This window comes from Xiphophorus maculatus, chromosome 2 (assembly GCF_002775205.1).
Source record: "Xiphophorus maculatus strain JP 163 A chromosome 2, X_maculatus-5.0-male, whole genome shotgun sequence".
Lineage (NCBI taxonomy): Eukaryota > Metazoa > Chordata > Actinopteri > Cyprinodontiformes > Poeciliidae > Xiphophorus > Xiphophorus maculatus.
This window is the reverse complement of record NC_036444.1, coordinates 175,326-185,607: the sequence shown is the minus strand read 5'-3', so window position 1 is coordinate 185,607 and position 10,282 is coordinate 175,326.

Genomic DNA, 10,282 nt, shown 5'->3' with positions numbered 1-10,282 from the left:
TAGCGTCGACGCCGATTTGTGGCGTGACGACGCCGGGCCCATGCCCGACGGGCGCGCCTCGGCAGGCCCCGGCTAAATTTCTTCCGAAATTTTCTAGTTGGGGCCTGCCATGCAAAGCAATGGCAGGAACCTATTACTATTGTCGGAGAGAAGCGTCTCTTTAATATTCTTTATTCTTCCGTAACCGTTAATGCGGCTCGTACCGCTGGGTGCACACCTACAAATGAGGTATCAAAACGTGCAGAAAATTCACGCCATTGGAGCTATTACTTCTGGTGGGATTTGGGCTTAACGTGGCGACATAATTCGCAAAAAACTACGAAAAAAACCCCATTATAACTCAATGGGAAAAATCCTAGAAATACCCTATTTTTGAGGATTTGCTGTGTCGTCACAAATTCACCTAGAAATGCCATTCAAATTTCATTTTGTAGATACGTCTGTGATCTCTTCGAAAGTGAAGACGGCTCGTCGATACCAGTTACGGTTTGTCCACAATTTGCCTCTAAGCGACCCAAACTTTCTCATTTTTGCTGAAATTACAGTGACAGCCGATCTCGGTTCATATCTGGGCACAACATTTCTTTCTCTCATCACTGTAAATGCTCTGAGTGAGGTACAGATATGAATCTCGGGACTATCGCAGAAGACACATTGAACTGTCATACGCTCGAAACGCTTTTCGAATATGTATTACGGTTCCCGAAAAAGAAGGATTTGTTTCCAATGCTTTTTTTCAGTAAAGTGTGTTTGCTCAAACACACTTGTGTGTTTGAGAGCTCACAGCTCAGAGCTCACACCTGCTGAGACCATTATTTGCCATAGCAACGGACCTCAAGAGGCTATTGGCTGCTGGTTAGGACTACGAATACGCATCGCTGTAGTTCTATCTATAGTGGAATACTCAGTTGAAACAGATCAGGACTGAACTGGCCTTTAGAACTACCTGCTGCTATGGGCTGTATATAACTGATTGAACTCAGTAACTGTTACACATGGGATTAGTTTGGAACTTTAAAATTAAGCATACTGAAAATTTCAAAATAAAAGCCTTGAATATTTTACATGACGTAATTGCTCTTTTTGGCCGTATATGACTTTTTCATCCAAAGCAATGTTACACATGGGATTAGTTTGGAACTTTAAAATGGAGCATAATAATAATTTCAAAATAAAAGCCTTGAATATTTTACATGACGTAATTGCTCTTATTGGCCGTATATGACTTTTTCATCCAAAGCAATGTTACACATGGGATTAGTTCGGAACTTTAAAATGGAGAATAATAATAATTTCAAAATAAAAGCCTTGAATATTTTTACATCAGGTAATTGCTGTTTTTGGCTTTATATGACTTTTTCATCCAAAGCACTGTTACACATGGGATTACTTTGGAACTTTAAAATGGAGAATAATAATAATTTCAAAATAAAAGCCTTGAATATTTTTACATCAGGTAATTGCTGTTTTTGGCTTTATATGACTTTTTCATCCAAAGCACTGTTACACATGGGATTAGTTTGGAACTTTAAAATGGAGCATAATAATAATTTCAAAATAAAAGCCTTGAATATTTTTACATCAGGTAATTGCTCTTTTTGGCTTTATTTGACTTTTTCATCCAAAGCAATGTTACACATGGGATTAGTTCGGAACTTTAAAATGGAGCATAATAATAATTTCAAAATAAAAGCCTTGAATATTTTTACATCAGGTAATTGCGCTTTTTGGCTTTATGTGACTTTTTTATCCAAAGCACTGTTACACAATGGAATAGTTTGGCCCTCTGAAATGAAGCATACTGAAAATTTCAAAATAAAAGCCTTGAATATTTTTACGTCATGTAATTGCTCTTTTTGGCCGTATATGACTTTTTCATCCAAAGCACTGTTACACATGGGATTTGTTCGGAACTTTAAAATGGAGCATAATAATAATTTCAAAATAAAAGCCTTGAATATTTTTACATCAGGTAATTGCGCTTTTTGGCTTTATGTGACTTTTTCATCCAAAGCACTGTTACACATGGGATTAGTTCGGAACTTTAAAATGGAGCATAATAATAATTTCAAAATAAAAGCCTTGCATATTTTTACATCATGTAATTGCTCTTTTTGGCCGTATATGACTTTTTCATCCAAAGCACTGTTACACATGGGATTAGTTTGGAACTTTGAAATGGAGCATAATAATAATTTCAAAATAAAAGCCTTGAATATTTTTACATCAGCTACTTGTGTTTTGAGCATTATATAACTATTTTAACCCAAGGACTATTACGCATGGGATTAGTTTGGCCCTTTGAAATGAAGCATACTGAAACTTCCAAAATAAAAGCCTTGACAACATTTTAAATCGTACCGAATGGTGCACGTCCGCCTCGCTTAACGTTCTTGCGGTTCTCCGCGTGCCACTGGTCACGTCGCGGCGTCCTTTGGCGCCGACGCCGATTTGTGGCGCGACGACGCCGGGCCCATGCCCCACGGGCGCGCCTCGGCAGGCCCCGGCTAAATTTCTTCCGAAATTTTCTAGTTGGGGCCTGCCATGCAAAGCAATGGCAGGAACCTATTACTATTGTCGGAGAGAAGCGTCTCTTTAAGTTTCTTCTTTATTTTTCTTCCGTCACCGTTAATGCGGCTCATACCGCTGGGTGCACACCTACAAATGAGGTATCGAAACGTGCAGAAAATTCACGCCATTGGAGCTATTATTTTTGGTGGGATTTGGGCTTAACGTGGCGACATAATTCGCAAAAAACTGCGAAAAAAAACCCATTATAAGTCAATGGGAAAAATCCTGGAAATACCCTATTTTTGAGGATTTTCTGTGTCGTCACAAATTCACCTAGAAATGCCATTCAAATTTCATTTTGTAGATACGTCTGTGATCTCTTCGAAAGTGAAGACGGCTTGTCGATACCAGTTACGGTTTGTCCACAATTTGCCTCTAAGCGACCCAAAGTTTCTCATTTTTCCTAAAGTTAGAGTGCTTCTCTCGCTGATTAGAGTGAGAGATCAAGACAACTTTTTCCACCCAAATCATTTTTGAAATCGCCATCACGGCCACAAATATCGCACGATTAGTATCAAAATCGGTCCTGACATTGATACGCCTGTCTGCTCCGGTAAAATGTTTTCGAAATTTATCTAGACCGTACGGTTTTCTGTCACGGTGCTTCAGAGCAAAGTCATGCGACAGGATTTTCTGAGGCTCTCAGGCTCTTTCACTAACACTTCACACCTTGGTGTGAAACTTATTTAACATAGCAACGGAGCTCAAGAGGCTATTGGCTGCTGGTTTGGACTACAAATACGCATCATTGTAGTTCTATCTATCCTCAGTTGAAACAGATCAGGACTGAACTGGCCTTTATAACTAATTGCTGCTATGGGCTGTATATAACTGATTTAACTCAGTAACTGTTACACATGGGATTAGTTTGGAACTTTAAAATGAAGCTTAACAAAAATTTCACAATAAAAGCCTTGAATATTTTTACATCAGAAAATTGCTCTTTTGAGCTGTATATAACTGATTTAACCCAGCAATTGTTACACATGGGATTAGTGTGGCAATTTAAAATTAAGCTTGATGAAAATTTCAAAATAAAAGCCTTGAATATTTTTACATCAGGTAATTGCTGTTTTTGGCTTTATTTCACTTTTTCATCCAAAGCACTGTTACACATGGTATTAGTTTGGCCCTTTGAAATGAAGCCTAACAAAAATTTCAAAATAAAAGCCTTGAATATTTTTACATCATGTAATTGCTCTTTTTGGCTTTATTTGACTTTTTCATCCAAAGCACTGTTACACATGGTATTAGTTTGGCCCTTTGAAATGAAGCATACTGAAAATTTCAAAATAAAAGCCTTGAATATTTTTACATTATGTAATTGCTCTTTTTGGCTTTATTTGACTTTTTCATCCAAAGCACTGTTACACATGGTATTAGTTTGGCCCTTTGAAATGAAGCATACTGAAAATTTCAAAATAAAAGCCTTGAATATTTTTACATCAACTACTTGCGTTTTCAGCATTATATAACTGATTTAACCCAATGACTATTACACATGGGATTAAAATAGACTGTTTTGCATGAGCAGCAGATAGATCCTCTATTGCACATGTGTCAAACTCAAGGCCCGCGGGCCACATGTGGCCCGCTACGTCATTTTATGTGGCCCTCTCCCCCCTACCACCGTTTTACAGCCCCATTGATTGACTTAAAATAGGTTTTGAGCACGAATTGACTACAAACTACATATCCCATAATGCCTTCCGATTCTTACCAACCAACATTACGGCTTCTCGCCACTAGAGTGCAGCAGAGTCACCTCAAGCTGATTATTAATTTTCCCAGCGAATAAAACTGAAACATCGACAAGCTAACAAGCTAAAGAGCGAAGTCCCGTGATGTTTCAATCGAGGACTTTTACCGTCTACTGCCCCCTGATTTGATGCCACAGCTTCGACTCCATGCAGCTCCTGTGTTTTGTCCACGTTTGGAAGCACCTATCTGTGCGAACAGATGTTTTCAATAATGACTTTAAACAAGACCAAGCACAGATCGCGCATTACTGACGAAAACCTACACGCCGTTTTGCGGATTGCCACAGAATAGAACTAAAACCAGACATGGACGAACTGACCAGGGGAAAACGGTGCCTGACATCCGGCCAGAAAACATTGGTAAGCACAAACAAACTACATTTAAATAGAATGAATGTAAAACCAAAACTCAGTATACTGGAATATGCATATAGTTTATTGATTTTGCTTGTGTTTTGTGTTTATTTACAGAACACAACACAATGAGGATGTGTGTGAGTTGGTGACAGGGTGAAGAGGGATCAGCGTTGTGTTCAAGGACAGGCAACGTCACCTCATTGTTTTGTTCTTATGTGAAATGCATGTTCGTTGTGTAATAAATAACGAAAAAGTTTTGTGAATGAAGTTGAGAGTTAATATCAAAACTTGTTTTTTATTATTTGTCTGCTTATCTTCAAAGCAGACAAAGAATAATTTTCCCAGCGAATAAAACTGAAACATCGACAAGCTAACGAGCTAAAGAGCGAAGTTTAGCTGAGCAGTTTAAAAATACTGAGCATATTTTTAAACTGCTCAGTTTAAAAGTACTGTAATTTTTAAACTGAGCAGTAATTTTACATCCATGCAAACTCAAATGTAATATTTAAAACTTGAATACATAAAATCAGTTATTTAACAATATGAGGTGTTGTTTAAAAATAAAAAAGATAGCAATTTCTTTTTATTGCAGAGACATTAGATTCTTAAATTTATGGTATTCTTTAAATGTTGTAATTTTGGTTCATTGTAAACTTTACCTGTAAAAAGTTTGTAGAAATCTTTAACATAAGGTCAATATATATTTTTAAACTGTGATATGTTGTGTGTGTGCGTTATTGAAAATTTATATTTGTGACAATCATTAGGTAAATGCTAATGAACTGCCTTCCTGCAGTTTGTGAGCATTGAACTGTTACTAAACAGTTCAATGCAAGGTTCATTAGCGTTAGCATTTTAGCTTCAATAAGCTATTAGCTATTTATTTTACTTTTTAGCAATGTTTAGTATACTGAATGGAGTAAATCAATTACAGAAAATATCCTAGTGATTTCCCACATACTGATGAAAGCAATGACGCTAACATTAGCGTTTCTGCTGATTTTAGCTGATATACTTACTTTATAATACTGAATGGTGCACGTCCGCCTTACTTAACGTTCTTGCGATTCTCTGCGTGCCACTGATTACGTCGCGGCGTTCTTTGGCGTCGATGACGATTTGTAGCGTGACGACGCCGGGCCCAGACCCACGGGCGCGCCTTGGCAGGCCCCGGCTAAATTTCTTCCGAAATTTTCTAGTTGGGGCCTGCCATGCAAAGCAATGGCAGGAACCTATTGTTATTGTCGGAGAAAGTGTTTCTTTATTGGGGCCTGCCAGCAATGGCAGGAACCTATTACTATTGTCGGAGAGAAGCGTCTCTTTAATATTATTGGGGCCTGCCATGCAAAGCAATGGCAGGAACCTATTACTATTGTCGGAGAGAAGCGTCTCTTTAATATTATTATTATTATTGGGGCCTGCCATGCAAAGCAATGGCAGGAACCTATTACTCTACACCCAACAAAGTGTCTCTTTATTGGGGCCTGCCATGCAAAGCAATGGCAGGAACCTATTACTATTGTCGGAGAGAAGCGTCTCTTTAATCTTTATTTTTCTTCCGTAACCGTTAATGCGGCTCGTACCGCTGGGTGCACACCTACAAATGAGGTATCAAAACGTGCAGAAAATTCACGCCATTGGAGCTATTACTTCTGGTGGGATTTGGGCTTAATGTGGCGACATAATTCGCAAAAAACTACGAAAAAAACCCCATTATAACTCAATGGGAAAAATCCTAGAAATACCCTATTTTTGAGGATTTGCTGTGTCGTCACAAATTCACCTAGAAATGCCATTCAAATTTCATTTTGTAGATACGTCTGTGATCTCTTCGAAAGTGAAGACGGCTCGTCGATACCAGTTACGGTTTGTCCACAATTTGTCTCTAAGCGACCCAAAGTTTCTCATTTTTCCTAAAGTTAGAGTGCTTCTCTCGCTGCTTAGAGTGAGAGATGAAGACAACTTTTTCAGCCCAAATCATTTTTGAAATCGCCATCACGCCCACAAATATCGCACGATTAGTATCAAAATCGGTCCTCACATTGATACGCCTGTCTGCTCCGGTAAAATGTTTTCGAAATTTATCTAGACCGTACGGTTTTCTGTCACGGTGCTTCAGAGCAAAGTCATGCGACAGGATTTTCTGAGGCTCTCAGGCTGTTTCACTAACACTTCACACCTTGGTGTGAAACTTATTTAACATAGCAACGGATCTCAAGAGGCTATTGGCTGCTGATTTGGACTACAAATACGCATCGTTGTAGTTCTAACTATCCTCAGTTGAAACAGATCAGGACTGAGAACTGGCCTTTAGAACTACGTGCTGCTATGGGCTGTATATAACTGATTTAACTCAGTAACTGTTACACATTGGATTAGTTTTGAACTTTAAAATGAAGCTTAACAAAAATTTCACAATAAAAGCCTTGAATATTTTTACATCATGTAATTGCTCTTTTTGGCTTTATTTGACTTTTTCATCCAAAGCACTGTTACACATGGTATTAGTTTGGCCCTTTGAAATGAAGCTTAACAAAAATTTCAAAATAAAAGCCTTGAATATTTTTACATCAGAAAATTGCTCTTTTGAGCTTTATATAACTGATTTAACCCAGCAATTGTTACACATGGGATTAGTGTGGCAATTTAAAATTAAGCTTGATGAAAATTTCAAAATAAAAGCCTTGAATATTTTTACATCAGGTAATTGCTGTTTTTGGCTTTATTTGACTTTTTCATCCAAAGCACTGTTACACATGGTATTAGTTTGGCCCTTTGAAATGAAGCTTAACAAAAATTTCAAAATAAAAGCCTTGAATATTTTTACATCATGTAATTGCTCTTTTTGGCTTTATTTGACTTTTTCATCCAAAGCACTGTTACACATGGTATTAGTTTGGCCCTTTGAAATGAAGCATACTGAAAATTTCAAAATAAAAGCCTTGAATATTTTTACATCAACTACTTGCGTTTTCAGCATTATATAACTGATTTAACCCAATGACTATTACACATGGGATTAAAATAGACTGTTTTGCATGAGCAGCAGATAGATCCTCTATTGCACATGTGTCAAACTCAAGGCCCGCGGGCCACATGTGGCCCGCTACGTCATTTTATGTGGCCCTCTCCCCCCTACCACCGTTTTACAGCCCCATTGATTGACTTAAAATAGGTTTTGAGCACGAATTGACTACAAACTACATATCCCATAATGCCTTCCGATTCTTACCAACCAACATTACGGCTTCTCGCCACTAGAGTGCAGCAGAGTCACCTCAAGCTGATTATTAATTTTCCCAGCGAATAAAACTGAAACATCGACAAGCTAAGAAGCTAAAGAGCGAAGTTCCGTGATGTTTCAATCGAGGACTTTTACTTTTACCGTCTACTGCCCCCTGATTTGATGCCACAGCTTCGACTCCATGCAGCTCGTGTTTTGTCCACGTTTGGAAGCACCTATCTGTGCGAAGAGATGTTTTCAATAATGACTTTAAACAAGACCAAGCACAGATCGCGCATTACTGACGAAAACCTACACGCTGTTTTGCGGATTGCCACAGAATAGAACTAAAACCAGACATCGACGAACTGACCAGGGGAAAACGGTGCCTGACATCCGGCCAGAAAACATTGGTAAGCACGAACAAACTACATTTAAATAGAATGAATGTAAAACCAAAACTCAGTATACTGGAATATGCATATAGTTTATTGATTTTGCTTGTGTTTTGTTTATTTACAGAACACAACACAATGAGGATGTGTGTGAGTTGGTGACAGGGTGAAGAGGGATCAGCGTTGTGTTCAAGGACAGGCAACGTCACCTCATTGTTTTGTTCTTATGTGAAATGCATGTTCGTTGCGTAATAAATAACGAAAAAGTTTTGTGAATGAAGTTGAGAGTTAATATCAAAACTTGTTTTTTATTATTTGTCTGCTTATCTTCAAAGCAGACAAAGAATAATTTTCCCAGCGAATAAAACTGAAACATCGACAAGCTAACGAGCTAAACAGCAAAGTTTAGCTGAGCAGTTTAAAAATACTGAGCATATTTTTAAACTGCTCAGTTTAAAAATACTGTAATTTTTAAACTGAGCAGTAATTTTACATCCATGCAAACTCAAATGTAATATTTAAAACTTGAATACATAAAATCAGTTATTTAACAATATGAGGTGTTGTTTAAAAATAAAAAAGATAGCAATTTCTTTTTATTGCAGAGACATTAGATTCTTAAATTTATGGTATTCTTTAAATGTTGTAATTTTGGTTCATTGTAAACTTTACCTGTAAAACGTTTGTAGAAATCTTTAGCATAAGGTCAATATATATTTTTAAACTGTAATATGTTGTGTGTGTGCGTTATTGAAAATTTATATTTGTGACAATCATTAGGTAAATGCTAATGAACTGCCTTCCTGCAAGGTTCATTAGCGTTAGCATTTTAGCTTCAATAAGCTATTAGCTATTTATTTTACTTTTTAGCAATGTTTAGTATACTGAATGGAGTAAATCAATTACAGAAAATATCCTAGTGATTTCCCACATACTGATGAAAGCAATGACGCTAACATTAGCGTTTCTGCTGATTTTAGCTGATATACTTACTTTATAATACTGAACGGTGCACGTCCGCCTCGCTTAACGTTCTTGCGATTCTCCGCGTGCCACTGATTACGTCGCGGCGTTCTTTAGCGTCGACGCCGATTTGTAGCGTGACGACGCCGGGCCCATGCCCGACGGGTGCGCCTTGGCAGGCCCCGGCTAAATTTCTTCCGAAATTTTCTAGTTGGGGCCTGCCATGCAAAGCAATGGCAGGAACCTATTACTATTGTCGGAGAGAAGCGTCTCTTTAATATTCTTTATTCTTCCGTAACCGTTAATGCGGCTCATACCGCTGGGTGCACACCTACAAATGAGGTATCAAAACGTGCAGAAAATTCACGCCATTGGAGCTATTACTTGTGGTGGGATTTGGGCTTAACGTGGCGACATAATTCGCAAAAAACTACGAAAAAAACCCCATTAAAAGTCAATGGGAAAAATCCTAGAAATACCCTATTTTTGAGGATTTTCTGTGTCGTCACAAATTCACCTAGAAATGCCATTCAAATTTCATTTTGTAGATACGTCTGTGATCTCTTCGAAAGTGAAGACGGCTCGTCGATACCAGTTACGGTTTGTCCACAATTTGCCTCTAAGCGACCCAAAGTTTCTCATATTTCCTAAAGTTAGAGTGCTTCTCTCGCTGATTAGAGTGAGAGACGAAGACAACTTTTTCAGCCCAAATCATTTTTGAAATCGCCATCACGCCCACAAATATCGCACGATTAGTATCAAAATCGGTCCTGACATTGATACGCCTGTCTGCTCCGGTAAAATGTTTTCGAAATTTATCTAGACCGTACGGTTTTCTGTCACGGTGCTTCAGAGCAAAGTCATGCGACAGGATTTTCTGAGGCTCTCAGGCTCTTTCACTAACACTTCACACCTTGGTGTGAAACTTATTTAACATAGCAACGGATCTCAAGAGGCTATTGGCTGCTGGTTTGGACTACAAATACGCATCATTGTAGTTCTATCTATCCTCA